This window comes from Benincasa hispida, unplaced genomic scaffold (genome assembly GCF_009727055.1).
Source record: "Benincasa hispida cultivar B227 unplaced genomic scaffold, ASM972705v1 Contig159, whole genome shotgun sequence".
Lineage (NCBI taxonomy): Eukaryota > Viridiplantae > Streptophyta > Magnoliopsida > Cucurbitales > Cucurbitaceae > Benincasa > Benincasa hispida.
This window is the reverse complement of record NW_024064153.1, coordinates 16896-23926: the sequence shown is the minus strand read 5'-3', so window position 1 is coordinate 23926 and position 7031 is coordinate 16896. Positions and strand designations below refer to the sequence as shown.

The 7031-nt window shown below is 39.4% G+C and overlaps 1 pseudogene; it reads right to left on the bottom strand.

The window, feature by feature from the left end:
- The window catches only part of LOC120068953, a 23002-nt pseudogene extending 17164 nt beyond the window's left edge, over positions 1 to 5838 (bottom strand).
- Positions 5839 to 7031: the final 1193 nt, after the last annotated feature.

Here is a 7031-nt window from a genome sequence, read left to right as displayed (position 1 = left end):
TTATCTTCTCTAGGTATAACCCTTTGCCACAATTCGAGCTCTTAAATAAATTCGTCCACTTTTAGCCAACTTTCACCTATCGTTTTCTTCTTGTAGATAATCCATCATTACAAAATCTTAGGCTCTTTAACGATATCATTTTGGATTATGAGTCTAACAGTTAACCCAGCACGAATTGATATCCTACAGTTGTTATGACTCCCATTTCGATGTCGCATTGAGCTTTGTATTAGATGCCACATGCTAAGAATCAGCTGGTCACATCTTTTATCGCACTGTTTTAATTAGGGTCGATGGATCCTCTCATGATGCTCGTCAGGCTATGACGATTTATGTTTCTATTAAACCCTAAGTAGACGGTTAAGGGCTGAATGACCCAACCCTCCACTACGTCCGAGGCATTCTTCAACTCTTGAGAAGCGTGGACTGGACCTAAGTGATTGTACTAGGTTTTATCTACTACTTTAGTAGATGAACTAGCTCTATCTGTAGCGTTTTTGTAAAATTCCATTCAAATACTAGTTTACATACGAACGGTTTGATGACTTCTTATTGTGGTTCTTCCTCTAAAGAATTGTGGCATTTGTCAGATACAAATACCTTATTCTCTTTGAGGATCGTAAAATAGAACCACTCTTTTGTTTCTTTTGGAGAACCTACAAATGGCATTTAGTTTTTGAACTGCGCTTCCCGAATTTTTATAGGATTTTTAGCATCCAACATGTGTCGGAGGGCATCCCCATAAATTTCTTAAAAGTGACTTAAAATGGGCCCTTATGTCACCACAGAGGTTCGAATGTACGAGCTCTAAGGGTATTGTGGCTCTGAGACCTTTTCCAATAAAAGATCTCTTAGTCATTTTTCCCACAAGACAAGACTCACATGGAGGTAAAGAATTGTCTTCTAACTCATTTAGGAGTCCATTCTTGACCAATCTCTCAATCCTTTTGAGATTTATATGGCCAAGTCTTAAATGCCATAGATAGGCATTAGAAAAAACTTTTTGTCTTTTATTCTGAGTTTCGATTTTTCTAAGCATCTCAGTATTTAAGACAAATTTTGCTTTAGTTGGTCTTAACTTATATAAGTTGTTTTCAAGTATAACAGAAAAAATTTGAATACCTTTTCTGAAAATGAACGCTTCATTAACTTCAAAAGATATTTTATACATTTGTTCCAATATACATGTGATAGATATTAAATTTCATCTCATTTTAGGAGCATACAAAACATATTTAAGTATGATATATATATCGTTGAAAAACAACTTCAAGTCTCCCACTGCTTCGGCCGAGACAACCTCTCATGTTCCAACCTTGAGGGTGATCTCGCCTTATTCAAGCTTTTTCCAGGAACTAGTTTCCTGAAAAGAGAAGCAAATATGATTAGTGTATCCTGAATCCAATATCCAGGTTGAGGTATCATACTCCACCAAACATGTTTCAGAAACTAGTAAATCATATTTACCTTGTGCTTCTTTCGAGGTAGGGGCCTGAGGACATTCCTTAGTTAAAAAAAATCTCAGGTCATCTATTACTAGTGTTGAATTCAGATTTTTTTTTCCATGTTGAGTAGTTGTCGCCGTTAAGTTTTTCAGAAGCTAATATTTGATATAAAGAGCTAGTCATGCTGAAAAGAAAAACATATCCTTTTTAGTAAAAAAACATTAATCTTTTAAATCCAATCAAGTTTAGCAAAAAAAACTAATAATGTACCCTTCATTATTATATTTTGCAACGTATTTCAACGGTTTAGAATAACCTTCACCGAGGGGTGATCGACGATTCCTCCGTTGAACCAAAACTATCTTGACTAGATACTATCACCAGAATAACTCTTATTCCTATAGGAACTCAGTTATCGCTAATTTGGTCAAGAATTTACTAACACTTAGTAATTCTCGTAAGTGTGACCCTCCATTTTCAGACCTCAAAGATCAGAATCATTATGCTCCCGAAGTTGGAAAGACAAGAATGAAAATGGACCTGAGAGACCCTATCAATTTTTAGAGTTTGTGGAGTTCTGAATCCTATAATACAACCCTCCGATTAGTAAGGTCGCTCCAGGGCAAACATGCAGGCGCATTATAGGAATCTTACGGTGTGACCTAATGGAAGAGACCGCAGGATGTGTTGACACACTTCCTTCTCCCACTTACTATGGACAACTTCCCCTATTCACCTTGGTATTGACTCATGCAAACACTCTCCGAATGGAGTCCACTCCCAGGGCGGCCCAAAGCCAAGCATGAATCTCACAGTGTGAACTCTTAGGGACACTAGAGCTAAAAGTACATTATTCTCTCCAGCTAAAGTGTTCTAGACGGTTAGGGTATAAAATACTTAGCGATACATTTCGGCTAACTAAACATATCTTAAGTTTAGGTGATTCATCCGAGTATAACTTTTATACTGTATTTTTAACCTACGATGTCCAGGTGATAAACAAATTTTATTACCTCACACCTCTCACGCATGCTCATAAAATCGGTTTAATCTAACTCAAACACCGGCTCGATCTCCAGGTAGTAGATGTTTCGTGAACCGTCAACTTAAAAACCTTCAACCTTAGTCATCTTATCTGACTTTTTGCCAAGATCTTGCCGGGTGAGTTTTCTTGTAACATCGGTTTTACAAGATATCAACCTATTTTCTATGAAAATTGGGATTGCTCGATGGTTAACCCTAAATGAGCATGCATCTTATCTTTGTATAGATTTTAGAAGTCTAGGTTATTTTATAACAATTATAAAATAAATTATAACAATTATAACCCTAGAGCATTCATCTATAACATGCTTCATTCAATCAAACATGCTTTAATATAACACTTATATTAAAACTAAGCATGCATAGTATATATTTTATAACACTTATAACATATAACAAATGCATGTCACATGCTTTTCCTATGGTGGGGTTTTAAAACTATATGGCATACTATATGCACACATAATCAAACAACATTATACATCACATGCATAATAGGTAAGCAACACTAAAGTGGACCGATTTTTGCATTAAAAACAAACAAACAACTAATTTATTACATAAATCAGAAACCAGCTTCCCAGAACCGGCTTTAAACACTTTGAACCATCTGGAAACGCTCAGAAATCACTCAAACAAGCCCAAAACCACCAAAAACCAAGTTGAACCGATCAAATTGGCTTAATCAGGTCAAACGGACCGATCTAGACCGACTGGTCAACGTTCGCTGGTGCAGTCAACAGAGGCGTTGGGCGGGGTGGGTCGATGGAAGGCGTGGGTCATGGAGCACGAAAGCGCGAGCAGGCACACAGTTGAATCCAGGTGGGACAGGCATACGAAGCCAGGCGCTCGTGCGGGCTTCTCCGAATCGGGTCGGATCTCGGGCTGCGAGTTGGTTCTTAGAGTTTATCTTGGGTCTGGTGGCCAAATTCGGATCTGTGAGCAATTATTCCTTCATTTTGCTGTTGTCCTATCTCCCAGAATCAAGCAATTATAGCCTAATTTCAACTCTAATGACTCCAACAAATTTACAGACCCTTTTTCACACATTAATGCTCATAAACATGTGAGAATTACAAATTTCCACAAGAAATTTAGAGAAAAAAAATTCCAAAATCATAATAAGTCCACTTTAGTCCATATTTCATTCAACCTTTGAATAGAAAGGAAAAAACACCCACCAAAAGAAATTGAGCGTAATTAAAGCATGCTCTGATACCACATGTTGGAACATGAGGCATACACAGCCGAAAAAGGACCTAATTACACTCTAATTGCTTTTAATTAAAAAGAAGTTTAGTATGCTATTTGAAGGGAAAACAGTAAATTAACTTACCTTTGAAGCTCCCGAAAACCACTTTTCCTCGGTGAATCTTGACCTAAACTTTTACGAACCACCACTAGATTGACCTACTATCCTCTTGACTCAGAATCGGGTTGTGGGACCCGATTGATGAAGAAAACCTAGAGAGAGAAAGAGATGGAAAAATATGAATGAATTTGGGACATTTTAGCTAAGATTTTATGAGCTAAAATTTTATGGTAAGCTTCTTGAGACATTTTAGAACATGTTTTCAGAAGGAAGTATCCTAAAATAAGGTCTGGAACTGTGAGTAATCTAAGCTGATATTTGAATCTAGAATTTAGGATTCAAAAAAGAAACCAAGGATACCTAAGGAACTTCAGAAAGGAAAGTTCCTAACCAACCAAGGTGCGTGGTTATTGTGTGTTGTATTATTGATATAATTACTATATATAGGTAAATATATATAGGGTATAATATTAAATTGGCATGATCAGGGATATATGTTTATCTGATTACTATGCTTGTTAAGATATTACTTGTATATTTGTGTTGGAAACTGGAATTGTACCCGGGATATATAGTTAGCATGCTTGAAAAAGTACTTGGCAGGAAAATATAGTCGGCTTCGGTCGGCGGGAAATTATAGTCGGTGACGACCGACAAGAAATATAGTCAAGTTACCTAAACATAGCTAGCGGGAAAAATAGTCGATGTGCACATTGACAGGATAATAGGGTACAGGGAAAGTTTCCATAGGAATTGTTGTTGTCTTAGTATACGTGTGCAAGTACTGGGAAAAATGTAGGATCGTGCCAGGGATAAACAATGGTAGAGCTAGGGATTGTCTAGCGATAATGTTCTTATTAACTATGCATTGCTTTCCCAAAAATATATTTCTGTTGACAAAGTTATTTGTTTATCTAAAGGTACCACTCACTGGGCTTTATAGCTCATGTTTTCCATGTTTTATATTTTACCCCACCCCACCCCCCAGCGAAAAGTGAGAAGTTCTAGGGTGCTGCTAAAGTCAAGGTCTGCCACATGCCACAGTTACGCTTCCAGAGAGTTTTACAGTTGTTGTTGTAAACTTTGTTGTTAAGTCTTTGAGTTGAATAAATATTACATTGTTGTAATATAAAATGGGCCTACATAATCAGTTGATTTTTCAATTTGTACATTGGTATCAGAGTTATTTCTGCAAGAGTTATTAGGCAGTAAATGTCAGCAAAAGGGTTGATAACTACTGTAGTCACGCCCTTTCCTAGGCTAAGAGGGTGGTTTGGGGTGGGGTGTGACAACGAAAGACACCACTTCCCCTTTCATGGTCACCGCATCTTTGGTGCCATGGAGCCGTCCATTGTAGAAGTCTCGCACTACCGTTGGTATGACTATGGATGGGCACTGCCAAAATTTTTCCCATTCATGTTCTAAAATAAAAATTGTAATCAGGTCCAGTAGTGCTGTTGGTGCAAGGAAGAATCTCATCTCTATCATCATATCGTCATTTTCTTTCTTTCTTGATGGACATCCCTTGACCAACGCGGACTCACTACTCTCCACTACTGCTTTGCCCTCCTCCTTCGTCAACACAAGGCGGGATTTTTGTTTTTGTTTCCTTTCCCTTTCCTTGTGTTGTTCCTCTGTCTCCCTCTCGGCAATTTATTTGCCCTTCTTCTCTTTTATGCGCTGAACATTAGCTCGGCGCCTCTTCTCCTTCTCTTCCCTCTTCTTCCTTTCTTCTTCTGCCTCTTCTCTCAACTCTTTTTCAAATTCTTTTTCAAACTGCTCTAAGGCCAGCAAAATGCACTGTTCTTCCTCGAGCTTTTTCCTTTCCTCTTCTACTAATATCTCATTGTTGCAGCACACCTCCTCATCTTGTAATTTTCTTCTTCGACTACCTTCTGCGATGATTAGTTGTGCCCACAACATTTTCTCTTTCTTTTCTTCCTCCTCTTTTCTTCTCCTCTCCTTCTCTTCTAATGCATCTTGCAAAATTGGCGTGATGATTGACCCTTGCGGTGTATTCTCCTTGTGAAGCCGCATCAAGGGGGTGATGTCTGAATCTTCCCCATCATCAGTCGCAACCAATCCAACTTGCGTTGTTTCCTACTCGGGTTGTGCTGATTCTCTCAATTGCACTAACTCCCCCTTATCCTCCCTTACAGATGTGGATTCTCCATCCATTTCCGGGCTCTCGGCCCTCTTTCTCCTCTCTTCCTCCTTCTTCAGGCATCTCTCCTCCCACCTACGTTCCCTTCTTTCACTTCTTCTTTCTTCTTGATTGGACGGGCTTCCTCGTCTCCTTCAGCCCTCTTCTCTTTAATCTTATTCTTCTTCTCCTCGTCCTTAGCCACTTTAGGCTGTTTCTCCACCACCACTTCCTCTAAAGGAACTCTGGAGGGTCCTTCATAGGATTTTGTGGTAGCAGTTTCCTTAGGATCTAAGATTTCCAGAGCGCTTCTTCTTGATGCTTCCTCCATCTTCTCCTCTGAAGGTAGTGGCTGGTTTACAACCCCAGCTTCGGGTAGTCTTCCTTCCTTCTCCATGTTGCTCAAAATACTCCCGAACACCTCTCTATCATCTCTTCTCTTCTTTTCACTCTCAGAAGACAATGTTAAGAGTGGGGTGCTTTCCGAACTCTGCCCCCTTTTAAACTGGAGTGGTCTGACTGCTAAGTGCTTTCGCCGGGGTTTTTCGGCAATTCTAAAGATGGTTTGTGACTGGGCGGTGAGACGACGGCTTGCCACGAGGAATGTTGCCTCTCGTGCAGTGATGTAGGCTGACGAGGGTGATGAGGATGGTTGGGAAGACTGGTCGGCCATTGAAGAACTTAGTGAAAAAGGTCTGAAAACTTTTTAGGCTTTAGGAAGAAGAAAACAAGTCTGGTATGCAAAAGCTCTTAGGGTTTCCATTTGCAAAGATGACTCAAATAGGCTCTCAGACGAAGGAAACAAAATTTATAGGTTGGGCCTTGATGGGCTCAACACGGATTCTGCGGTGGCAGGCCTCTACTCAAAAGGCCTACCGCCACGCTCCTCACATTTATGAATTTGCAAAGACGTACGTCCTTTCATCTGCAGATTCATCATGTCCTTGGAAGCCGAAGCGATTGGACTTCCCAATTTGCAAAAAGAATTTTTCTTTGGTGTTTTATTCGGATGGGAGCAAGTTAAGAATTAACGCAATGAATCCATCAACGCAAATGCATCTTTGCAAAGGACAGGCAACAACCATCG